Genomic DNA, 15,310 nt, shown 5'->3' with positions numbered 1-15,310 from the left:
TAAAAGCCAGAAGTCCCACTCTCTCTAATGAGCTACGTGTCCAACTATAATTTCTGATCAAGTGCGTTGGAATAAGTTGGAATTATATTAATTGGTTCTTGCAAAATTAACACTGAATGTCTGAACAAAAAGACATGCAAATATTCCAAATATTAACGAACGCAAAATCTTATGATATTTGCATAAATACTTTTTAAGAGGAAAGATTAATTCTATAAAATAAATTTTTTTCCACCAATTATTTTTTGTTTGTTTTTTTTTCTTTTTTTTATTTGTTGAATACCCGACTTTTTTCTTTGACATCTTTCCGAAGTTCGTTCTTTTTATAATCTACTCTAGAATATAAATTTTTCATTAAATTAAAAAATTTCAAATCAATTTGTTAATAAAGAATTTTCTTCCTTTCTCTTTTAGACGTAAGAAATAAATCCTTTGCGTTCAGTAATTATTGTATTTAACGTAAGAAAAAAAAAAAAAAAAAAAAAAAAAAAAAAAACAATTATAAACCCGAAGCTCGAACTCGAAGCTTGAAGTATTATAATACTTACGTATATCGACTCGAACGAAATAATAATATAATATTCGTTGCTCTTGTGCTCGTTTAATGCAATATATTTTCGTTTCTACGAAAGAAGGATCTAAAAATGAAATAATTCTATTCATTTCTTTGACAACGAAACCTCCGAGAATTTAATTAGAAAAGTGAAAATTAACGAGAAAGGATAAAAACTTTATGTCAAAAAGAATTAATGCAGTACTTAAAGAATACCTTAAAGATCGAATGATCTTACATCATAATAATAAAAATGTACTTTCAATGTTATTAATTAGAAGTTGTAATTTAAACATTTTTTAACAAGTACAGAAAAAAAGTAGGAGAATGTTTAATCTCATGTAATGCAACTTTCTACACGGCAGTGTTTGTCGGAATATAAAAAAGAGCTTTCTTTTTTTATTCTAAAAGTACAATTAAGAAAAATAATTCTCTTTCACGTATATACGTATGAAAAATATTGTATTTATATACTCTGAATAATTCCTTTGATCAAATTATATTTATTTGTGATCGTGTAACATGCATAATTTAATATGTTTAAAATATCTACGTGTTTTTGTCGTCGTTATCGTTGATAACGTTCTTCTTTTCCTTTTCATTCAGCGAAATAGATAGATTAACGCGCGCACATTTCATCTTCTCACTGAACAATAAAGTTAAACTTTTGCACGGTTCAACATTAAATTTATCTTGTCTTGTTATTCAAGCCACATCATTTTTACTATCCTATAAAGGAACGGAACTCGACGAAATTACGACAGTCGTTTAGCGCCAACATTTTTTTGACATCGTTCAAATTAATTGAGAATTAAGTCTAGTAAGCGTTATTTTATTGAGAAATCAATGACCATTTTCTCTTTTGTTCGTGGAAATAAATTATTACCGTGCAATTCTTTAAGATTTCTATACAAATTTTAAAGAGTAATCACAGATTTGTTAGACATGTTTCGTGACATTGAATGAAATTTAATTCAAAGAAAAATCAAATTTTTCATCGATCATCAATCGTATCATATAATTATAAACGATTATTAAAAAGATTTCTTATCGATGGATAACATTTAAAAGTACAATAAGAGTAATATCTATCGTTAAGTATTATACTCGATATATTCATTAATAAGATAGAATTCTTCCTCCGTTGGGCAATTAGAAAAAGATAAAAAAAAAAAAATGAAAGAAAGAGAGAGATTAACGTGATAAAGAATCAAATTGAATATTGCCTATAGCAAGTCCAAGTTTGCCCTTTGATGATCACGTTGGTAAAACCAATCCAATCTCTACGATATGATCTTACAAAGTTTCATAGGTGCAAAGTTTTCTTTCTCTTTTTCTTTCTCACTTTCTTACACACACACACACACACACACACACACACACATTCTGCCATTTCCTTGTCGCAAATTAACTTGTACTTTCTGTTGTTACAAACATCTTTACACTGTCGAACACTATTCGACAATTCGTACAATAAGTCTTTAAAGTCAATTGCATTAATTATTCAGTTCTATTAGGTTCAATTACATCTTGCGTAGAAAGGACTAATGTCAAGAACAGAAAAGCTTTCAGGGAAATGCATTGTTAAATTTCATTTCCAATTACTTCCTTTCTCTTGTCGATATTTCTTTAAAGATTTCTCCTTTTTCTATGTTTTTTTAATTTTTTCTCCAGATAAAAAACTCTATGGAAATACATTGCTCTCAAATTTGTTCGAAAAGTTTCACGACAATAGAAATATTTTTCGACGATTTCTTTCGATTTGTCCTTCATCGTTTATTTTCTATTATGTTTAAAGAATCAATAAGGGTAAGCTCTGGTTTCATACGACGGATACAGATTCTCTATTAATCGTCTGAGCGAAATATAATTGAAGCTTTAATCCTATTCTCCCGTGCTTTTCACGTAAGTTACAACGTTTCGAGCGAACGATCGTGTAACAAACTCAATGGACTTTGACACAAGAAAAGAGACTTTCGAGACGTCGGTGCGTGAGCTTTTGTGCAGTAAGTCTCGCGTCTATCGATCGGAGCTTTAGTGGAATTATATGTCCTTTTACGACCAACGATGAGAATACACGTGACCTGAAAGCGTAACGTCGGAGCTTTCTTGGAGCTTTGTCCGGCATTGTTCCTTATTAACGTGCTCATCAATGAGGAAATTAAAATCTCTTCGCACAAAGGGGGAAAGTGGAAGGAGGAGGAGGAGGAGGAGAGAGAGAGAGAGAGAGAGAGAGAGAGAACAAGAGAAATTTAAGCTTCAGTCTGATATATATCCTTCATTATATGTGTTGGTAAGTTAATCAGAAGCAAATTTCCTGGTCTTCCTTCGGGAAAATTCTAAATGATCGTCCCTTACGCTCTATCTGACATTTATTTCGATAAGACCGATCATATTAATCGCGCGAATGAACATATAATCAATGCGATAGACATGGACAACTTTACGAACTTTGAATTATATCGTATATCGTACAATTTAACGTAATAATTCTTCTTATTGGTATACATAATGATAATTAAAAGAAACTTTAAAAACCAGCAGTCATTATTTTCTTTTCTTTTCATTTCATTCATTCGTGGAAAGAAATTAGAAAACTTCTAATGGCATCAGCCATAATGAACGTATTTAATATTCGTCCACGAATTCTCGAATTGAAACTGTTCAAATTTTTTAAGTTATCCAACTTTCGAGAAAATTCCGTCATACGAAATGCATCAAATGAAACGATAAAATTAGATCTATAAAGCGATAGTAATAAAAAAAAAAAAACAAACAAAAAAGAATAAAAAAGCATTATAGATTGCATATTTGAAACTTTTTGATTTAGTTCTATTAACTTGACGAGCAAAAGTTTGGAGAGCAAGATAGACGAGCATAGTTTTTACTAGTCTGAAAAAGCGTTCGAATTACCCACGTTCGATCACTATGGCCTATATCATACGACCCTTAATTTGCTCGAGCGAAAACAGCATCAAAGCAGGTGATAGTCATCAAAGTTAAGCACTCGTTGAAGCTCGATCTTTCTCCCTCTTTCTTTCTCTCATCTATTTGGCAAAGTTTATTTGAAGTTTCGATCTCATATACATCGACTCTCCTTACGGTAAGCTTGCCAGTGTCGCATTTTTACATTTACTCTCAATTCTTCTTTTTCTTTCCTCTTATTCATTGTCATCCTTAACATCGTCGAGAGAAATTTTACAAGTTTCTTGGCTCGTTTCCGCGTAATTTCCTCGACGAAATATTTCGATAACATCGGCTAATGTTTAAAGAGCCTTTGAGCCATTGAGTTGATCTCATTGTCATCCAATTTATTCAAACTTTTCTTTCTCTTTTCACTTTTTTTTTTTCTTCTCAAGAAAATATAATAAAAGAGACCGAGAGAGATTGGTTGGGGAGGCATGACAAAAAATAATAGAAACAATAAGCCAACCGAAATAACGTCAGCTGATAGGATCCGATAGAAAGAAAAAAAATGGCTTTTCTTTGAAAACAGTTGTGAGATCAACAGAAAGAACGACAATAAGACTTCTTTCGCTATATATTACATCGTGTCTCTGCGAACAATCACAGTTGCTTTTGCGTTGACTCGAGCGTTTATCCTTCTTGCCGAATGATATTATTACTTAGAAATTTCATATTTCTCTGTTTCTATTAAAAAGCTAGAAGAGAAGCAAAAAAAGAATGAGAAAGATTATAAATTCTCACAATTTAATATCTTTCTCTTTTGATAGAAAATTATTATCAATGTTATGTATATTCACTTATTTCTTACTATTTATTATGTATAGATATATATATACATATTTTATTGTTAAACTATATTAAATATTACGTTTGAATGTTAACAACCCCTAATCATACTTTGTCGATACTGTGTCTTTCTCATACTAGTACACACGTAATATTTTTATATAGCTTTTAATAATATGCATTTACGATAAAACATTGCTAATCCTTTGGAGCACAGTAAAGTTTCTTATCGACAGATAACATTCGAAAAATAATATTATCGATGAAATAGTATGTACTGCCGCTTATCTCAAGATGCGACATTTATTCGTGTAAACAATAAAAGTTCTCGTAAATCTAATTCAATAGAAAAATTAATTTGAAACGAGAAAATTATTTTAAAACGATTTCAGCGTATTATTTTTTTTCTTTCTTGCCAAATACATACGAATCGAAATTAATCTCATAGTGAAATCGATTCGATGCTGTCAATTAAATCATCGGACTCATTTGGATGAAATTCAATAGTGAAATAAGTAGGACTAACCACTCGAAGGACTTACATGGGGCGTGTTGTCGCTGCTGCTCTACGAACAAGCTTGGATCTACACAATTTCCAATTAACATGCTAGTTTCGGCATTGCCATCGAATCGAATTAAATTTCCTCGATCTCGAACCACGAATTCGCATTAAAATCGTACCGAATTGTTCGACCGAGAAGGAACGAAATTAATCGATGTTATCTGGGTTCCACGTAAATGCATTCTCATTTTTTGAAATCCATTAGCCGATATTCGTCGGTTGTAGAGATTCTCTGGATTTTCATTTAAATTCGTTTTGACTAAGTTCCAAGTATTTTGGACTTTTCTGAATCGTCAATAATCAATATTAGTTTCGTTTGATTCACATTTAGATCCTAAAAAAATATTACTTACCTTTCGAAAAGATCTTTAAGGGCTCTTTATTATTATTATTATTATTATTATTAGAAAGATGTAAGTATGGCTGAGCCGAATAAATGACGGCACAGACATTATCGGCTCCATGCGTTGAACTTAGCGTCGTAAATCAGTTCTAGGAGAGAATCGAGGTCGACCGGATTAGTTCGTTGCTGGATTACTAGGCTCCTGCTTCAGAATCTCGCGACCTAGGTAGTAATCATTAGGGATTATGGCCGACGACGTCTTATTTCTGTCTCGTTCTATCGATATCCGCCTGTCGGAAGATACGCTTGTCCATCCCAAGGCTATTTAAAGTTTTGAAAAGTTGGTCCTCGACTGCGAGTCTTTCAGATTAATAGTCTAATGGATCATACTAGTTCACGCTCTTCTCTCCAAACTTTTTGACTTCCTCGTTGCAAAAATCGAACAACTCGCAAAAACATCGATATCTTTATGGACGTATTAATCGATTCATTCATTGGATGAATATTATGCCACTTACAAAGTAAGTCAAACAAAGAAAATTGCTACGAAAGCTGATGAAAATCTAGAAATTTACCTAGAGGCAAAGTCGTGACCTTTCCTCGTGACACAATAAATTCCAATTAGTAAGTCAAGAAAGTAGATAAGTAAATAAAAAGAGAAAGAAAGTGAGAAAAAAAGGTGGCTCGGAAAGAGGTAACTAGAAAAATAGGGTAAGGAAGAACAGGATAACAGCATAAAAGAACGATTGCTTACAGAAGTCAATTATAACGAGTCTCAAGGTGAAAAACTCTTTGTTATTGAAAATCGTCGTTTGAGACGATTGTTATTTTTCCTTGAGAAATAATATTTTCGGTAGTTATTTAAACGAAAATTTGAAAGAACGACGTATACGAAAAGTTTAATGATTTATGGCGAGTGGTGAAAACTAAGGAAGCGAAACAAATAGGTACGTGCAGGCTTATAAAAAAAAAAAAAAAATAATAAAAATGGATAGGATACGTGTACCATCAGTAACGATATAAATCACTCGGATTTTAGTTTTATCGAGTTAGCGTGGTACATCCAAAGAAAGTGTCGGCCATTTATCATACTTTCGAAGGATTACACATATGTATATCCGTGTATAAGAATCAGATAAAGACATAGACAAATATAACATGTCTTAATAAAGATAGAATTTAATGGTAAACCATCCTAACATAATCGATGTTTTTTTCAATATTTTATTATGAATTTTCTTATAGCATAGAGATGCTATGTTTTATTGGACTCTTTTTTATATTTTTCTTTTTCTTTTTTTTCAAGATATCAATGTGACATACTCGGAAGATCAGTAACAGGTATCTTCGCGCAATATAAAAAGTAGAAAGGTATTAAGGAGACAATAAAAGGATCTTGTTACCTTTCAAAAAATGTGTTTACCTTTAGAAATGGAAATACCTTTCGAAAAATGATATATCGACAACAAGTGTCCCAAAACTGTTCTACATATACGAAAAATAAAAACCGCTTTTAAAATTCATTCGTTTCTCTTGCACTCGTGACTCTTCGCTGTATTTCGGTAGGTCTGCTCGATAATTCCGACAGTTACTCTATATGTCGAGTAAAATCAAGTGAAGCCACTAGACTTTTTCCTGGAATGGAATGGTAAAGTTGAAATTACTGTGAAAAAGCAATTCCATATTTCGGTACGGTAGCGTTTCTATACAGTTCAATGGTTTCGCCACGATTATTCCACGTCTCGTAAAACTTTTCAAAGCTCATCGTCGTTCATTGATTTATATATACATATTTATATATATGTATATATATATATATATATATATCTTGATAGTCATCAAATGGCAGGCACTTTTTGAAGATGAATATGCGACTCGTCGACCGTAGTTAAAATCTCGTTTATTTATTCATTGCACATATAACAATTATTCGTTCAATGAATATCTACGCGAGCTATACAAACGAACTCGTTCTATGCCGAACACGATGCTATAACTCCTATCTTTTATTCTAATTCAATTAATGACTAATGATCAATTCAATCAGTGCAAAATATGTGCCTTTATTGGAACTAGCAAAAAGGTTCAAATATAGAGCACAAATCTAACGAATTAAATGCATTGATTCGTAGACGTTTACTATAGACATATGTATACGCGCGAAGAAAAAACGATATGCACTTTATATATATATATATATATGTATTTATATATATACGTAAAATTTTGCGCACGTTTTGTGCACGACTTGTATTTTTTATATCACTGGCGTCTCGTCGCATGGACAAACGGAAGCATAGAAATTCGTGGCACGACCCAGATTTTAAATCGCAGTTTATTCATCTTCGCGGAAAGAAAGGATGTAATCGCGATTCGAATCCGACCGAGCGTGACGATAAATAGGAAGATGGTTGAAATAAATAACGCTCCACGCTCATTCACGAATTTTTTCCTTCCATCCGCCTTCCTCTTCTCCCTTATCTTTCTTTCGCTCTTTTATGTTTTCTTTGCTCCTTCACTTTTTTGCATTTGCCTTTTTCGAAGAATTCACAAAATTCTAATGCGGAATTCTTTTCAAAGTTTCTCTAAAGTATCAATATTTTCGTAGGTTAACTTACCGACGTCTCATTGGATTATCAGAGAATTTCTAATTGTTTTATTATGAACGGAATCAGAGAAAGCGAATCAGAGTAAGTTTCGTACACCAAATGAACAATTCATCATATTTCGCTATGATAATTACAAAATTCACAATTCAACGAAATTTTCTGTTTCATTGTGTTTCAATGATAATTCGTTTGACTCTTGACAAGGATAGTTCGTTACTTATGTGCTTAAAATTTAATCCGAAATAAGCTAAAAAAAAAGCAATGTCAATGTGAGCAAAAAAAAAGGTCTCTGGCTCGCTCTGGCGTTTGTCGATCAACTTCTATTCTGTCGATCCATCCTTGACAACTCGCAAAATATCGGAAAAGTGCTATGCTGCTATAAACCATGCAAAATCCCCGTCACTTTTCCTTCATTCTTCGTTGTTTCACCGATGAACGATAGACACGCGTGTTCTGTCGCTTCGATCGACGTTCAAACGAGCCTTCACACATTATCGCTTCTTCCGTTAGCAGTTGATATATATATATACACACACACAGCTATATCGATGGCATGTATAATAGGTATGTGTTTTGAAAAGCTCCCCGAAAACCCTTGATCCGTCGAAGCCAAAGTAAATGAACGTTTGTAGAGTGGCTTTTAACGCGAAACAAAAGCAGTGGTTTGACGCAAGCGGAGTACGAAAAAAAAAGAAATAAAAAAGACGAGAAAACTTCGTCGAGTCGCTGAATTTTATGATGAAATTCCATAACGATCGGCGTAGAAACTTCATCGGGGTATCTATCAAAGTGGTGATTCGATAGAATTCGCGATGTTGACTCGTACACCAATTTTTCTACTTGCGTAGAAAATGCATGTGTCCATGCATGTGTTTGCATATATGTGTGCACGAATTTGTGCACATGTTTGAGTTAGAAACAAACGAAAGGTACTCAGGGTGAAAGTTGAGACAACTAAATTGCTTTGCCAAGTCAGCTTTCGTTGTTTTAAATTCCGTGAAACAATTACGGTGCCCAAGTTTGCAGACAAAACTGGCCGATACAAAGCAACAAGCGTGCCGATATTGTTTAATCTTCGTTCCTTCTATTTTTTTCTTTTACATTTTTATTTAAAATCTTCGTTCTCCTTCGACGGATGAAAATCAACATTTGTACCATCGACAAAATCGTTTTATTCTTAAATTCCATTAAACTTGGAGGTTATTGCGCAGTTTGCCGCATTTAAAAGTTTACACATTAATATATTTTATGATAATATGGTTTACTTGTTAGGAAAATCAAAAATTATTTTAGAAAGAATTTTATAATAGGTATAATGCAAATTACGTTAATTAGGGAAAATAACAAAAAAGGAACACGAGATGAAAACTTTTATCAAATTATATTCTATTGGAAAGACCGCTTCGTTCTTTCTTTATATTCTACGGAAAAATATCTTGCTTGAGTCTGCCTATATTAACAAGGGAAAGAAAATGAGAGAAAGTTCTGCATTAATGCAAATGCGTGGAACATGAACTTATACACCAACATTCCTATATAACTTTTTCCCTGCACCTATCTCCCTCCCTCTCTCTCTCTCTCTCTCTCTCTCTCTCTCTCTCTCTCTCTCTCTCTCTCTTCTTATTCCTATTTTCTTATTTCCGTACGTTTCAATTTTGCATGGCAAATATTAACGATTTTATCATTGCATCTATACCTTGTTGACGCATACTTGCGCATCCTCAGGATCCTCGACGGCAGCACTTTCTTTCAAGAGCCATTTATCACTATAGAAAATATCTGTCCTTGGGAATTCGTTGGAAACAACTCGCTAAGAAAATGCATCGAATAAAAAATACATTAGCACCATTCTCCGAGCTTAGACATTTTTTGTCTAACACATTTTGTCTTCGAGAATGTTAATTAAGCCGAACATATAAAAATAAATATAGAAAGTTTATGATTATAAACGTAAATAAAATAATTCATGGATTTGTCTGACAATTATCTTCCCTTTTCATACATTTTTTTACTTGAATATCCTCCTTTCCTTATCCCTTTCCTAATTTCATTATTATCTTGACGGACAGTAAAGGAGAAATCATCAACCAGACGTACGATCAATTTTTTAATTCAAACAAGAAGACAGTCGAGTTTCATTGGGAACACTGATCATCCCTCACTCGAAAATATCCAACGCAATTAACAAAAAACAAATGTCGCAGCAAAAATTGTATCCAAATACATTAGATATATCGTCACAAGTTTTAAAATTTCATTTTTAATTTAATTTAAAAAGTGCATCTTTTTATCGTGCATCTCCCTCGCGACTTTTCGAAGATCCATTACAAAAAATTTCCATTCTCCCATTAATTTGCGGTAATGCGGCTAGTGATATTTTGTAAAGAACATCGTAAGTGCGTATCCGACCTTCTGACGCCGCCCTTTTTCATCGCGATCGGTGGATATATAACTCTGCCGTCTAAGAAGAGATATCCTCCGTGTAAATCAACCGTCATCGCTGATAATGGTTTTCACGCTACTCTACTCTCGTAGTTGCGATCGTATACATTACAACTATCGTTACTACTATTAACAATAATATGTTATAATACAATGTAATAATAATAAAAATGTATTTAAATATTATTTATATTTTGTACATTATAATAATAAAGTTAACAATGGCATATTACTATTTGGAAACTTAGGATATTATTAGGATGATAAGGATATTTTGTTCTTGACTATTTTATCTGCTAATTTTTATGTTGAAACGCGTTTTAACAATAGGACTTCAATAAGAAATATAATTGAATCGATAAGAATCAAAATAAAACCGATATAAGCAAAAACAGAATAGAAACAAACACAGCCATTACGAACTGATGATACGATAACAAAGGAGAAATACAAGGAGATACGATAGCGGACGAAAAGAAAAGAAGAGCTTCGTATTCGTCATCGTATCTCGTTAGTATTATGTATACCTATCGATGGATGGTACGTGTTGAAATTATCGGAAATACAATTTGTTGAGAGTTGGCACGATAAACCATCACGCGAGATGGTTCCGGACATGGAATATATCCAAGAGGGAAGACCGTAAAAGCATAGAGGAAAGAATTCGGCCAAACCCATTACAATTTCGCTAATACAAATTCGATATTATTCGTTTACATGCTATATAATCATGAACCGATTGTAAGAAAAGGAGAGAGAGAGAGAGAGAGGGGGGGAGGGGGTGGAAAGGAATTTGGTGACTCTAATGAAAGCAAAAAGTCCTCAGGAAATTAGAAAAAAGAACAGAGAGTAGAATTAAAAAAAGATTTCGAAGAACGTTCTATTCACGATTATCATCTTTACTAGAGAAGCCGTATGAACAAAACGGTTTTTATATCATATACAAGTACAGAATATTACAAAGCACCTGACCTCTTTTGTATTTAATGAAACTCACGGTTTTTCATTTTGCTCTCTTTCCTTTTCTCTTTTATCCTCTTTTCTGTTTATTTTCTAAGCCATAAAAAATCACATCTCACTCGTTTTGTTCTCTTACGCATTGATTTTCCACGTAAATGAAACAAGAGAGAAAGAAAAATAGAAAAGAATCTGATAAATTTGAAGTTATGTGGTCGGTGATGGAATAAGCAATTATTTTCCGTTTAGATTCACGGAAAATTCAATTCCATCGATAGGATCGTTTCGTACCGTTTGCGACTAATCGACTTCTTGATAAAGTGATGACGTATCATGTTATCGGTCAATCGATAGTCCCTTAAATATTTCTAAAAGAAAAATAAGAAAGGAAAAGAAATCACTGTTAAATCAAAAAGAGATAGAAAATGAAAGAATAGATTCAATTATATTGAAGTGAAAGGAAATAAAATGTCGGGGATTATGAAAATAGATACATAGAAAGATAAAAGAAAAAAAAAAGAAAAAGAGAAAGAGAGAGAAAGAGAGAAATGGTAGGAATTATCCTGGATTAAAAGTAATATAACGAAATAGCTATGAAACTTGATAACAAAACGATAGAAACAACAATAGAAGGACGACTGTAACCATCGATAGGAGAAAGCTGGAATAGGATCTGCATTTGTTAAATCGGCTTGTATACAGTCGATGGTGGAAAGACTGTGCGGGTGGGTGTTGTTGGAGGCCTCAAAACCAGGTCAGTATCAGGTCACTGAGCTCTCTCTCTCTCTCTCTCTCCCTCTCTCTCTCTCTTCTCTCCTCCATTGACCTGTTTCCTTGTCCCGCTCGTTCTCAACGGCAAATAAATTCAAAGTACTACTTGTTCAGTTTATTAATTATAAATAATATCGATAAGTGCATTTTATTACGGTATAATAAGTGAAATTTCAACGAGGTCAATGCTAATATAATCGGTGAAAAATTTTCCAATCGATTATGTATATTTCCATACGTATATTCGTTATATTGTAGATGAATATTGATATGTAAATTGATATTATAAATTTGAAATAGCAAGATTTTATATTCATAAAATTTATAAAATTTTATTCATGCTGTATATTATATTGCGAATTTCAAATAAGAAAATTCAATTGATATTTACTGTACAATCGGAATGTCACCGAAACGAAATGATTAGAGTGAAATGATGGGCGTACATTTTTCTTTCATTGATATTAGAATGATAACGTTAGATCAAATGACAATTGTTGGTGACTGGATGAACACCCCTTTCAAACATTTTTTCTCTTTTGATACGTCACATGTTATTATTACCAACAAATCATTTTTTCACTTACATCCATATTTCTCGTGAAATTCTTGCTTCTTTGTCATTTCCTTTTTTCGGATATATAATACGCATCATGAATCTTGATTTGTCAAACAAATAACAGACATTAAGTATCATTTCTGGATGTACATCTAACAAAAAAGTTTTCTATAAGAAACGGAGATTTTCACGCAGAATTTTTCGATTATATCTATCAATTTCTCTGCATTCATAGAAAATATTTGTCAAAATGGCGCAATAAAAATTTTGATTATATCATTTCTTGTAGATTTATGATAGTCGTTAATAGAAGTTAACATTTGATAAACAATCAATTTGTATTAATTCGGTCCAAATGTGATAATAAAATCGGAATAAAACTGCATGATTTTTATTATTTAGTTAGATTATTTCTAAAAGCTATTTTACAGACCTGCTGCATTGATTTTTAATATAGTAATATTGAATATAGTATATATTCCAAATACAGTATATTCGACAATAAAAGCGACAAAATGCAATATTATTCAACGTAGTTCGATAACACAAAATCAAAACTTAATAATTTAGAAACTGTGTATAATTGCGAATAATTAATCTCATTTTGACGAAAAATTTCCGCCATTGGATTTTCATTCGGTCAAGAGTTGAATGAATGAATGAATGAATGAATGAATGAATAAAGAAAGATAACGTCACTAGATAAACGTATTATCCTCGTTTCTTTTTACAGGGTATCTTTTCTGACAAGAAAATTCAAATATCGTAAGACACAATGTTTCTAGGACATACTAGTGAACATATTGTGACAGGTATTGGACTTTCTCTTCCGTCTATTTCTTTTCTTTTTCACCCTCTCTTTTTTTTTGTCTCTCTTACTTTTTTTTCCCAGGCATTATCTTCTTTTTCTCTTGTAATTTTGTGTCTTGCATCGTTTTTCTCGATAGCACACTTTACATAGGTTCAAACCTATATACACATAGATATACATTGAAGGAATATTTGGTTCGCTGACGACATCATAGTGATCACCTGTTGGAAGATGTGCAAATCATTCACCGATGGCTAACTGTGGTTGGTTTGCAGCTTGCAAATCAAAAGATCAAGTTGGTTCTTCTAATGGGCAGGAATATGAGGAGTATGAGAGGACCCAGGATTACCATCACGCTCGATAGTCGCGAGATTGTATTATACCCCTCCGTAAAATATCTTGGGCTTTTAATCGACGAGATCGGCTGAGTTTCAACGCATATCTGCAGTACGTCAATGATAAAGTGGTAAAGGTTTCGATACTTTGATACGCAGAATGCCGAATGTCAAAGAGACCTTCAGACAAAACCGAAGGAGATTTCTATCGAGTATGACCATCTCAATTTTGCTTTACGTGGCACTGATTTTGGTACAATCCAGTTGGTACAAAGGGGTTTATATTCAAGGCTGTCTCGGCGTACCGTATAAAGTTAACCAGCACTGTGTGCTGATATAATGTAGTATGTGTAGTGGCCGTGCCGACAGCGTGAGCTATAGAACGATCGGGAGACATTGACGAAGAGGATGAACTCATTGAGTCATCACTTTCATCAGGAGAACCCAAACAGAACCGAAGGAGATTTCTGTCGAGCATGACCACCTCAATTTTGCTTTACATGGTTCCGATTTTGGAAGCAGCGTAATGTGTACAAAGAGGTACATACTATGGGCTGTCTCGGTGTACCTTGTAAGGTTAGTGTCGTATGACGCAATATACGTGGTGGCCGTGCTGACAGCGCGAGCAACAGGACTGTCTAATTGATAGATAGACTGTCGCATTGCATGGCACCATAACTGGGACACATCGACGAAGATGACGCGAAGATGAACTCTTTGATTCATCACCTTCGTCTCAAGATGAACCGAATGATGGCACAGAAAGGCTACCTCTACTACTATAGTTATTTCGGTGAATATTAATATCGCTTTAGACGGCCCTTCGGAAGAAACGAGAAGAACTTTGGCAGATTCAACGGGAGCCATCGTCGGAGCCAGATAATGGGTTTCAGCGAATATGACCAAACTGAAGGAGTCTCACACTATCAGATGGGGTCAGCCCCTGGTCTGTCTAAACGCATTTTTAGGTCTGCCGAGAAAAAAAGCACAAACAAATACGTTGATACAATAGAATAATCTTTTATTTCTTGCTTCATACTTCGCACAGCTCTATATCGTACATTTAGCAATTTTCATAATTCAAGATTATATATTAAAAAAAAAAAAAAAAAAAAAAAAAAAAAAAGATAGAAAGGAAAAAAGAGAGAGAAAATTTGAAAACATTATTTCTTTTATTCTACATATTTGTCTCTCTTCCTTTTTTCTCCACATTTGTTTCTAATTCTTTTTCAGTCTGTTATTGTTTCTAGTTAATATAGCTTTTTAAAGTCTTTAAAGAATGATATAAGAAGAAAGGAATAAAGTGGATATGTTTTAAAATATTTTGAAGCAGAATGTTATAAAAAGAGTATATGAATGTCGTCGAAGTTCTTCTCTTTGTTACGTTACATTTGCAGGATCTTCTTTATTTCGCTGTATAAACTACATAAACATAAGTTATCTGGTTTAGTATTGTCATGAGAACAAAATCATGCATACGTGACGTCCCAGCAGTCAAAGTCACGTATGTGCGACATTCGCCGTGAAACTGTTAAGGAAGTTCCGAAGTACGCGAATTGGTTTCTATAACTATTGGTTTTTATAATTAGCGTTAGTGACGGTACACGATGGCTCT

The 15,310-nt window shown here is 33.2% G+C and overlaps 1 protein-coding gene across 5 annotated transcripts in view; it reads right to left on the bottom strand.

Annotated features, from left to right (window-relative positions):
• Window positions 1–15,310, bottom strand: part of LOC124947781 — a 214,979-nt gene that overhangs the window by 33,270 nt on the left and 166,399 nt on the right. Inside the window, exons 1-2 of one of the 5 annotated variants that reach the window (XM_047490407.1) lie at window positions 5,222–5,416; window positions 4,849–5,153 (exon numbers count right to left, since the gene is read on the bottom strand). The exons of the other annotated variants lie outside the window; for them this stretch is intronic. The gene's annotated coding sequence lies outside the window, so the exon portion shown is untranslated. Of the gene's footprint in view, window positions 1–4,848; window positions 5,154–5,221; window positions 5,417–15,310 lie in introns of those variants that run through there. 5 annotated transcript variants of the gene reach the window in all.

This window comes from Vespa velutina, chromosome 3 (assembly GCF_912470025.1).
Source record: "Vespa velutina chromosome 3, iVesVel2.1, whole genome shotgun sequence".
In the NCBI taxonomy this organism is placed as follows: domain Eukaryota; kingdom Metazoa; phylum Arthropoda; class Insecta; order Hymenoptera; family Vespidae; genus Vespa; species Vespa velutina.
The sequence above is the reverse complement of the archived record's forward strand: the minus strand, read 5'-3'. Positions and strand labels throughout refer to the sequence as shown.